Source organism: Betta splendens, chromosome 5 (genome assembly GCF_900634795.4).
Source record: "Betta splendens chromosome 5, fBetSpl5.4, whole genome shotgun sequence".
In the NCBI taxonomy this organism is placed as follows: Eukaryota; Metazoa; Chordata; class Actinopteri; order Anabantiformes; family Osphronemidae; genus Betta; species Betta splendens.
Genome location: NC_040885.2, coordinates 17,796,473 through 17,807,319, shown reverse-complemented (window position 1 = coordinate 17,807,319; position 10,847 = coordinate 17,796,473). Strand labels below are relative to the sequence as shown.

General features: G+C 48.6%; 1 protein-coding gene across 5 annotated transcripts in view; it reads left to right on the top strand.

The window, feature by feature from the left end:
* Positions 1-9,041: 9,041 nt before the first annotated feature.
* LOC114855272 (plasma membrane calcium-transporting ATPase 1-like) overlaps positions 9,042-10,847 on the top strand; it is a 61,959-nt gene continuing 60,153 nt past the window's right edge. For 3 of the 5 annotated variants that reach the window (XM_029150307.3, XM_029150305.3, XM_029150306.3), the window contains exon 1: positions 9,043-9,544. The gene's annotated coding sequence lies outside the window, so the exon portion shown is untranslated. Of the gene's footprint in view, positions 9,545-10,847 lie in introns of all 5 variants that reach the window. The other 2 variants (XM_029150309.3, XM_055508833.1) reach the window with 1 other exon arrangement.

The following is a 10,847-nucleotide window of genomic DNA, read 5'->3' as shown; positions in this document are numbered from 1 at the left end:
TGTGTGTGTGTGTGTGCGTCGGCTCATTGCACTGACGGAGCCTGACAACAGTCCTGCTCTAAAGACAGAGGGGGACGCGGGTGACGGAGGAGAGTTTGGACCTAAAGACTCACTGCATCAAGAAGAAACACGAGATTCTGATGTCATTTCTTTCTGTCACCGGCCTTTTTTGGGTTTGTCAGATTCTTCCATATTTCCTTAAGTGACTCATGTCTCCACTGTGGTTCAGAGGAAGCTGACTTTATGAACGTCTTCCTGCAGGAACCGCCTGTGTGCTTACATCCGTTTTCCAGCGGCGTAGATCATTCTGCCTGATGCTCGGAGCCAATCTTTTTAAAATATTGAGCGCATTGTTGAATGCGTCAGTGTGAACATAATGGCGTTTGACACAGCATGAAATAAGAACCCTGAAAGCAGCCTCCAAATGCAGATGTCTGCAAAATGAGCAGTGCGTTTTAAACCAGTGGCTGGTGCCAGTTTAGTTTGATGGCGCATTACTGGGCCCAAACCAGTAATGGACGTGATGTAGAGTCCATCCAGGGTCCAAACCGTGAGTTTCAGAGCCTGTCACAGGATTTTAAAGCGATAACGGACGTTTGATCTTAAACTGTGCTACAAATATGAATATGACTGTGTAGCACAGACGATGTGGAGACACTTTCACACATGAATTAAGGCTCTTTGCAATGTAAACACTTCTCACGCGCCGTGCGAAGACGCCTACATTTACATCTTTTGTCATCACAACTATTGTTTTCTGCCTCTAATGCTTCGTGTACGTGTTAAAATGATGATTCCTAGAAGATTCTGAAGATGCGTGAAGGGGCTAAACGGGGTCTGACATCAGATCTGTCCACAGAAGATTAGTGCAGCTCAGACGGGGGCAGCGGCTCCTCGGTGGGCCTTCATCTGGTTTTGATCAGTCTGTGTTTTCGCTCTGATCGTCTTTATGTAACCACACAGCTTTGTGTTGTTGCCATGGCGTCGATATCTGACACTCTGCTGCAGCGCCTACATGATTTAGGTGGCACAGTCACATCTGATTCAAACGGTGTGTGTGTGTGTGTGTGTGTGTGTGTGTGTGTGTGTGTGGCTCCGTTTTGGCTCCAATGTTTGCTGTACAGTTTAATTTACAATTAGCTTCATTACTGAATTAATCATTATTGATACAGTATCTGCACCTGTAGGACACACACACACACACACACACACACACACACACACACACACACACACACACACTTTTAGCTGCCCTCTCTTCCACACACTGCAGCTCATACAATCAGACGCTGCTCAGTTAAAAGCTGCTGGTGTGGAGCTATATGCTGTTTTAATGGATCGTGTTGCTATGGAAACAGTTTGACTCCAAGTTTGCTCGCTACCAGCTGTTGACAACAACTCACAAAAGTGAGATTTCAGTGTGAAACTGAAAGATGATCTCATCGACGCCAGCCTGTGCGTCCCCAGATGTGTCCCTTCGTTCCTCGGCTCCTCGGGATTCATTCAACGCAAAGTTCAAATCTTGTACATATGTGTTGTCAGATGCTAACTTTATATTATTATAATAAAAAAATGTAATGCAAATATCAATATTTTAAAATCTGTCACTTCAATATAAAGCAGTCGAAGGTGTATGTATGATACAAGCAGAGGTTCATGGTGATCAGTTGGTAAATGTGAGATCATTTGAACCCACACATTCAAGGTTTCTGAAGCTAATCTAACTGTCCCACTGCCTTTCAGCAATATTTTACAATAACTAACATCCAAAGAGGCTGTAACCGCAGTAAAGTCCAGGCTGTTCAGTTTCACCTGCTGTCGGATCCTCAGCGTCACAAACCGACTCCACAAACGGATTCTGCTTCAGCAGGAAACAAAACAGCTGCTGGTTCGCTTCCTCGTTGTTTATAATAAAAGCAGGAAGAACAGAGGAGCAGATGTTTCTGTAATGTTACTGAGTGAAGTGGGCCAAGACATGATCACGTTAATGTGGCCCTTATGTAACGCTCATGCATTACTGTAGGCTGATGTACAGTGAGACGTGGTGCTCGTTAGCAGCGCTGCGTTCACTGACCCCTGCCTCATATGTTAGCTCAATAAAGGAGCAGCTCCATCTGAACATGCCTGCTAATTACCTGCAGACGGAGGTGTAATTAGCAGCCACCATCTGTGTAGAAGGAAGTTGCATGTGCACGTATGGATTTCCACCACGGGTGCCTTGTCTCGTACCTGCTCCCATCATGGAGAGAAGTCATGCTTTTGTTCGTGAATGATTTTCAGGACACTGCTGCGGTTTCTGCGGCAGCGAGCGGCGACTCGGGTCTAAACCTGAGTGTAACGGATGACCGCTTTAGCCCAGCTGACATTTCGTCTGGATTCCTAGTAAGTCGTCCATTCACCAAACTGCAGCGGTGAGTCGGCCCAAACTGAGCAGCAGAGGTGTTCTCGGGCTGTTGGTAATTTTCCATAACAGGAGCTCAATGATCCATAACTGAGCAGGTAGCTGTCGTCAGAGCATTATGTTTTTGTTTCCACCACCTCCACAGATCGGTTCCCAGAACCAGCTCAGGAGCTGATGCCAAATGGGTTCCAGGTACTTTCTGGGGGCAGAAATGCCACAGTTTTCAACAATGTACCCTCATTTATTCCCATGTTGTAATATGTTACTGTATAATGTATAATAATGTATAAATTTGTACTGTGTCTTCTAAAAACAAACTAAGCTTCTGTAATGATAAATATAAAACAGATTGTATGTTCACTGTTTGCAGAGTTTATGCATAATTATTAATGCAATACTAAGTGGAGGAGAGACATAAATACCAGTATTTACCTGTGAAAAACGAAAGTGACGCGCGAAACGTCCTTGTCTCATGGTTTCAGATCAGACTCCTGCCCAGATTTGGTTTAATTTATTTAGTTTATGTGTTTCAAACATTGATTATTATTATATTCGTAAACATGTCAAGGTGTTTAAAACACTGATCATTTTCTAGTGAAGAAATAAAATCTGAACCTGCAGTTAAAATAATATGTCTTGCAAAAATGTCTCAGACTGAAGCTGTTTCATTTTGTGCTTTGGAAAGAAAAGTGAAGAAACAAGAAAATCTCCTGAACAGATGAACTTGTTGTTCAGAGAAACAGACTCAGTGCAGGTTAGCGACGGGTCTGCGCGCTCAGGTGTGTGTACAGTGTTCATACTGTGTGGGTTGCTAAATGTGTGTGTGTGTGTGTGTGTGTGTGTGTGTGTGTGTGTGTGTGTGTGTGTGTGTGCGCGTGTGTGTGTGTGTGTGTGTGTGTGTGTGTGTGTGTGTGTGTGTGTGTGTGTGCGCGTGTCACTTGCTGCGTGGGCTGAATGTCAAATGAATACATCTCATTGACATGTACAAAGTGCTGTTTGGTGTACTGTTGTGCTATATGTACATGGTCATAGCGTGGCGTTGTGCGCATGTGTGTGTATTTGTGTGTGTGTGTGTTTGTGTGTGTGTGGGAGCTGAGGTTGTGCTGGTGTTTGAAGTGAGCGATGGGGTGCAGCGCTGCAGCTGCTGTTTGCATGCTAATGCTGCGGCAGAGCTGGAGGACGTGGGAGAGGAGGGGAAAAGGCCAGAGCCCGCCCACACACACACACACACACACACACACACACGCACACACGCACACACACGCACACACAACAAGCACACAAACACGCAAAACAAAACACACGAAAAAAAAAAAAAAGAACAAAAAAAAAAACACAACAAAACAAAAACAAACAAAAACAAAAAAGCAAAAACAGCACAAACAACGCACAAAACACACAACACTCACACACACACACACACACACACACACACACACACACACACACACACACGCACGCACGCACACACGCACACACACTATGAACCTGCCATTCCACACTTCTGGTGGAGAAGTCGAGGAACTGGCCGCTCTTCCTCATGTGCTGCTGCCTCGCTGCAGCACATCAGAAGGAGCAGAGCCATAAACCAGTCAACACATCATCAGACCAGTTCAGTGTCTGCAGCAAAACAGACCAAGAATCTGTTACAAGACACATGAATAAATGTAATGAAATAGAATAAACACACATATGTCATATATGCATATGCATACAGTATATGACACACAGGACATATGCATATATGTCCTGCATTTGTCCTAAATTAAACCCGTGTGACACAGGTTTCCAGCTAAGCTCAACGGCTTAAGGCAGGTTCATCCTCCATCCTTTATCTGCCTTGAAACACATGCGATTCCTTCGAGTAATGCTCTTTTGGAACACGGAGCTGATCATCAGCTGATCAAATCACATCTGACTGTGGGAGCGTTTAAAGTGCTATTTATAACATCAAACCCGAGCTGTGTGAGGAGCCGGCGCCGGCAGAGAGTGCGCGGCAAGTTCCCGAGCGAACAGCAAACGTCCCGTGGTTAATGTGGTGGTCAGAGCTGGAGCTCAGAGCCGCAGCGCTGATGAGGTCCGGTTCTGTGTGATGGGTTTGAGCAGTGGGAGTGTGTTCAAGCCATCAATGCTTTTATTTGTTTACAGTCACAAAAAACATCTCTCATATGTAGATTCACCTTCATCCGAAGGCGTTCGTTGTTTTTCGACCTTAGACACCGATGATGACTCAGATTATCACTGTGAAGCTGAAGACAAGTTCCTTGGAAAACTATTGTTCATCTAACATTCGAAGGCACATCCATTCCACCGGGTTTGGAATCTGGGTGAATGTTATAATTATTCACTGCAGCAGAGTCGTATAATGCGTGTAATTGTCAGGTTTCACCTGCTCGGAGCATCAGTAATGACAGGGTGCGACCTGACGCCAGCAGGCCGTCAGGGAAGCGAAGCCTCGCAGAGCGGGGACTCCTCCGTCTGCCGTCCATCACACGACGGCTGGACGCAGGAGGACAGGGGACTCCCGGAGAGCACGGCAGGGATCAATGATCAATCTGAGGCAGCATTGACTGTATGGACCGCTGCTGACCTTTCACCTGAACCTTATGTCTTCATCAACTCTGGGCTCGAGATGGTGTGAAAACATTAGGCGTGTGAAAACCCAGTGAGTTGGTGAAGTTATACGTAATTGGTGATAAATACGTATACGCGTCTGTGCTGATGAATCTGCTCCAATCTATGACCCGCTTGATGAAACACATTTTGCTCAGACTCTCACTGTACTTTGTGTTTGTTCCTAGTCAGCGAGTGTCAGTGGGCTTTTTAGCATCATCGCGTTGAGCAGTTACCTGGTTAGCATTTAGCTCGCCTGCACATTTGGGTTTGGGCTCGTCTGCTAGATGTGAATCTGTGCATTCTGCTATCATGTTCACAGAAGCATGTGGAGAAAAAACAGCAAAGCCTTTGTGATATAAATAATACAGATTACGTGAGGAGGTAGCCATGGATACAGCATCCAGTCACTCTTGTCAGTGCATATATGGAGAGATATATGTTTCCACCTCAAGTAGTTGTCTAAATGCTGCGTGTTGTCAGATCGCTGGAGTGTAGGTGGATCCTGACCCCAGGAAGTCACGCGTTACATAAGCCTGATGGATCTGAATCGCAGCCTTCATTCCATAATTAACATGGAAACTGAAAAAGTTGGTCTGGGAAACGTCGACTCATTGCAGGATGGAAATCAGTGCTACTGGCTGTTCCTCTCCACTTAAAGTCTGAATGTGAATTTAAAAGTTGGTCACGTTAGAACAATAAAGGACAACTGGGACTTTGGACAAAGTGACTCATCGTCATTACATCATCGCTGATGGAAAGTTTAACACTACATTTATTCCATTTAGGGTATTTTTAAAGGAACTAATGAACAACTGCTGACATCAGAGCGAATGAAAGGAAACAAACTGATCTGATCTCTCCTTGTTTAATCATTACCTGCACAGTTTCAATAAGGCTACATGAACTAACTGGAGCAAGTTGAATGGAGAAGCTTGTGAAGTTATTTAAATCAATGACCGGCCATCAGCGGCCGGCTGGTGAATCCAGTCAGCACTGGAGTATTCACGAAATGTTTAAAAGGGATAAACAGTGTGAAACACACAACTGACGCATGTCCTGTTTTAACTCCTTCACAAACTGAGCAGAATTATGAAGTGATTTTTGCGCACACTCGGCCCCAGCTGCTCGGTGCCGCAGTAGCTGAGCTGCAGGTGGAATCAGTCTTTTGTGTCTATGAAACTGCAGGGCAGGATCACCAATAACAATCACTGTGATGTATGATGCTATTACACTGCAGACAACAAGATCAGTCAGTGGCCCGCTTCAATCTGTGCTGCTCCCAGCTCCTTTATTCCTCCAACACTCCCAGGGATTCCTCCCAGTAATACTTGGAATTAATCACAGCGTTTATATGCGTCTAATGATGCTATGGTAATAAACCGGGCAGTTTTGGTGAATCATTAAAAAATTCATTTCCACTAATACGAAGTAGTGGGATTGACCAATGTGAAGGCAGAAAATGATGGATCTGATAACGCAAACAGGACGTTTACAGCAGGAAGACGCTTGAGTGAACCAGACCTGTCACTGAGTGATGAGTGGTCCAGGAAACCGTCTGCATTCCTGGATGCTTCATCACTGCGCTCAGTCGTCTCCCAGAGAATGAATGCGAGCTATGTGCTGGCTACTTTGGCTGTCAAAGACACATTCTGGGAATATTTCAAGTAACCAGACTCTTTGGCATATGTGTGTGTGTGCATGTCTTGTCTGGTCTGTGCGGGTCATGATTGTGGGCTTGTTTTGGCCGCACCCTCACAGCTTCAAAGGGCGACTAGGAATCAAAACCAGACCAGGGTCGAGTCAGAGACTGGCTCTGGCCTTCATTTGGGGTGATGCTCTTGGAGTTCGGGGCTGGGGGGGAGCCCTGGGCACCCTCTCAGTTCGAGTAAGGCTAAGTAGTTTGTGTGTATGAGGGAGAAAGACGCTGCTGCCTTTGCAGCCATGGAACAGATGGAGAGGTGACTTCTCTGCCCTCAGCTCAGTCTCTCAGGACACTCTCCCTCCAGGCTCTGGAACGCCTCCAGCAACTAAATAAATGCTTCAGATGCCTGAGATTATGGATCAGCGCCTCCATTCACAAACCTGCACCGGGCTGAAGGCTAAAGTAGCACCAAGGAGCAGGGGTTGGGTTAACTACTGGGCTCTGAGTCGGACCGGGCTTTCTCACTTAACCTTGGATTAAGCTGGTGATCACCACTGAGGTTAGAAACATTATAAAGTCGAGGGAAACCCGGTCAGGAAGGTTCATAGCGTGAAAGACACCATGACAATAGACCATAATACACTAGACCCCACAAAGTGAAAAGCTCCCCATATGTTTGTTCTCGATACCAGTTACTTCACTGTGTAGATGTTGTCTCTTCTCATTGAACGTCCAGCTCTCCCTTGGACGGACAGGTGTGTTGTGACGGTTCTGCTCTGCAGGGGAGGTGAAGGACCACCCGCTCAGACAGGAACCATGTGATAGATGGACGCTTGTGAGGAAGAAAACATTCATTTACCTGAATTTGGTGCGTTTACTTTGGTTTGTTTGCCTGTTTTCAGCAAACAGACTCTCAAAAAACCATTGTGCACTATTTGTTTAGCACCAAACAGTTGTCAGACAAAATTAGTATTACTTACTAAAATTAGTAAGATGGTGGAGAAAGTCTGGTGTTTCTATCAGGAGCGGTGGAGACCAAACCTGAGCTAGAAGAGGGTGAATGTCGGTCACGCTGCCACCGGATCAACTCAAACAGGTCACATGTGAGCATCGAGCTGCTGCTTGTGTTTGACAGCAGGTGAACGATGGGAGCGAGAGGCCGTCGCTGCTGGTGGTGCAGTTACAGGATTCAGTAGCGCTCCTTCATCTGCTGTGAGTGAAGCAGTGTGCTGTGCTGTTAATGGCAGCTCTAACCACCTCTCTGCCTCTCTGTCATTAGCATAGTGTGGGAGGCAGAGCTGATTGAGTGGCCAGTTGGCAGTCGAGAGAAATGTCTTTTCAGATTCTTTATTCACGTTCTAGTGCTGCACCAGAGAATCACACCACACACACACACAGACACACACACAGACACACACACACACACACACACACACACACACACACACACACACACACACACACACACACACACACACACACACACACACACACCACTGCTCGGTACATCTTCTTGCTGTATCTATAACGATGTGATCTCTGCTTTTCACTTGCGCACGTTGAACAGATGTGCACAGCTGTTAAAACAGAACGGGAGAGGTCTGACAGATTATCACCGAAGAGGAGTCGAAATGAAGCCCCCCGGGCGGTCGTGATGCCCACGGCCCCTCATGAGGACGCGTTCCCTCCAGAGCTGGAACTCACACGGCGCCCTGCAAACTCTGAAGGAGTCATTTCACTTCTCACCTGTCACGTCGCGCGTCTGCTCCCACTCCACACGCGAAACAAGCAGATGCGTCTGGGTTTGATTCTGTGGACTCAGTCTATTTCAGATCCACTTTTACAAAGTTATCATTTGCTTTTAGGAAGGTGATACGTGTTACTGAGTAGAACTGGCTTTATGAGGGTTCTGGTTCCCTTGGTTATGTCAAAAAGGATATTTTAATTAATCTGTTTCATGTATATGCATTTAATGTAAATTACTGTACAGCACAAATTATTCTGAATAGTGAGAACTCTTGTTATTTGTAGTGGTAAATAAAAATAGTTATTCAAACGACTCGGACTCCAGAAAATGATTGAGATTCGTGTGAACTAATGGTTTTCTCTCACACATATAATGAACCCATTATGTAATGCCACTGGCGCAAACGACCTTGCACACATCCAGAATAGATCCAGATGTGGAGCCCCCCTCTCCGGTTTCCAGCTGACGCCCTCGCCCCGCGGAGGGGGATTATGTTCCTGATAACAAGGTTCTGTTTCTGCTTGAATACCTAATTAATTCAGAGATCCACCTTAAAACAGGGTAATCCCGGGCTGGTCCCTCCCTCTCTCGCGGTCTCCAGCGCCAGCCTCGCTCGCTCGCGCTCTCATTTCCCCATCTAGCCAGGAAAGGACGCAGGTCCGGGCGTTGGGTTTTCTCGCTGGTCCCGTTTGAACGTGTCGGACCCCCCCCACCCCTCCCTCCCAGTCCCACCCACCGCTCTGCAACACAAACACACCAGCCAGTCGTCGCCCAGGCTGCTGGATCCGCCGTCGTGAATCATAGCCTTTCCCCGCTCTGCTTTTCATTTCCGGAAATAGAGAGACGCGGAGTTTCTTCTTTCCCCCCGCATGGATTGACTTGTGGCGGTTTCTGGACCCGCTTCGTTTTCCTCCCCCGAGGCTGCAGACGTCACGCGCGACCGCGGTTCGCCCGAAAACGCGCTTTAGCGTGTGAACAAAGAGCCGCCACCGACCCGTTCCCCGCACCCGGCCTGTCAATCATCGCGCTCCACTGCGGTTGTCAAGTTGGAGCCGCGCTGGGAAATGGACAAACCCCTCTGAAGTGAAGACGCTGCAGCGACCACAGCACGAGCGCCGCGCGAGGACCCCGACTCAAGGTAACGTCCGCGCCGCGCCGCGCCGCGCCGTCCTTCTCCAACTTTCCGCACTGAAAGTCCGCCTTGCTCCGATTCACTTGTAGCTCGGCGGCCGCGGGAGCGACGCCGTCCCCGCTGGAGACGACACAAGTGAACGCTGGACGTGTTTTCGTGCCCCCGGTTGTCCGCGCCGCTAGCATCCGGGTAACGGCTGCTCCGTTACCTTCACGACCACTTATTAGCAACTACGGGCGAATTCGGGATTTATTTTCCACAGGTGTGAACTCTCCCCTGAGCCGTTCGTGGGACACCGCAGCCTCCATTTTATACTGTTTTCCACGAACAGCGGTTGAACAGTCCCCCCCCCGTCCCGGTAGTTAGCTAGGTTCCAGCCCCGGTGCGGTACGTGCCCCCCGCCGTCTGCAGCCACCGCTGCCGCGGCGCCGGCCAGAAGACGCCGCCGCGTCGCCCCTCGACAAATCACAACGTCTGCTCGAACACCGACACCCACAACTGCCCCGGCGCCGCTCAAGTTTCCATAGCGTGTCAACTTCGGCGTCGTGCGCAGTGCGCTGCGGCGTGTTTTCCAGCGCGCCGTAGTTGGGGAAGTTGCCGTTTTTTGGGGGGAACCGATGGCGGCGACGCGAACGTGAGAGCGCCGCGCCGCGATCGCGTGGACACTTTCAGATCCTCCGTGTTCGCGATCCCACGGGGACATTGAGTGGCGCTGCCTGTGTTCAATGGCGCTGTTTATGACGGGTCTCCCCGGGCGACGCAACGACACGCATCGACTGTTGCGGGAATCGGAGCGCCCGCGGACGTGCGTGTGGAAACACCGTGCGTTCAGCGGCCACTTTCCCGCAGAGAGCACAAACGGGCGTCGGTCTCACGCTGGGACGTTCGGCCGAAGCGGGCGTTTTTCAGCCGACACTGGTTGCTGCGGCTGTTGCGCGCGTTTGGGCTGTGATCGTGTATCTGTGCTCCGTGTGCGGCGCCCGCTCGTTGAAGTGTCGTTCTCACGTCTCGCCGCTAATGCAACTCGTACTTCTGCTTCTCATGACACGACGGAGCGTGGAGGAAAAAAAATCTCAGCCGAGCTCTTTTTATTATAAGTAACAGGCACCGAGTTCCCCAATAATCGTCCTTACGTCATCTGATAAGATGGGCGGTTGGAGTTGAGCAGCAGCCTTGCCTCAGTTTCCTCCTCTTCTCCCATTTCATCCATCTCCTCCTCCTCCTCCTCCCTCCTCCACCTGGGTGTGTCCTCCCTTATTGCGTTAGGAAGGAGGGGGGGATCCCGCATCTTGGCTCATGGTGACTCCTC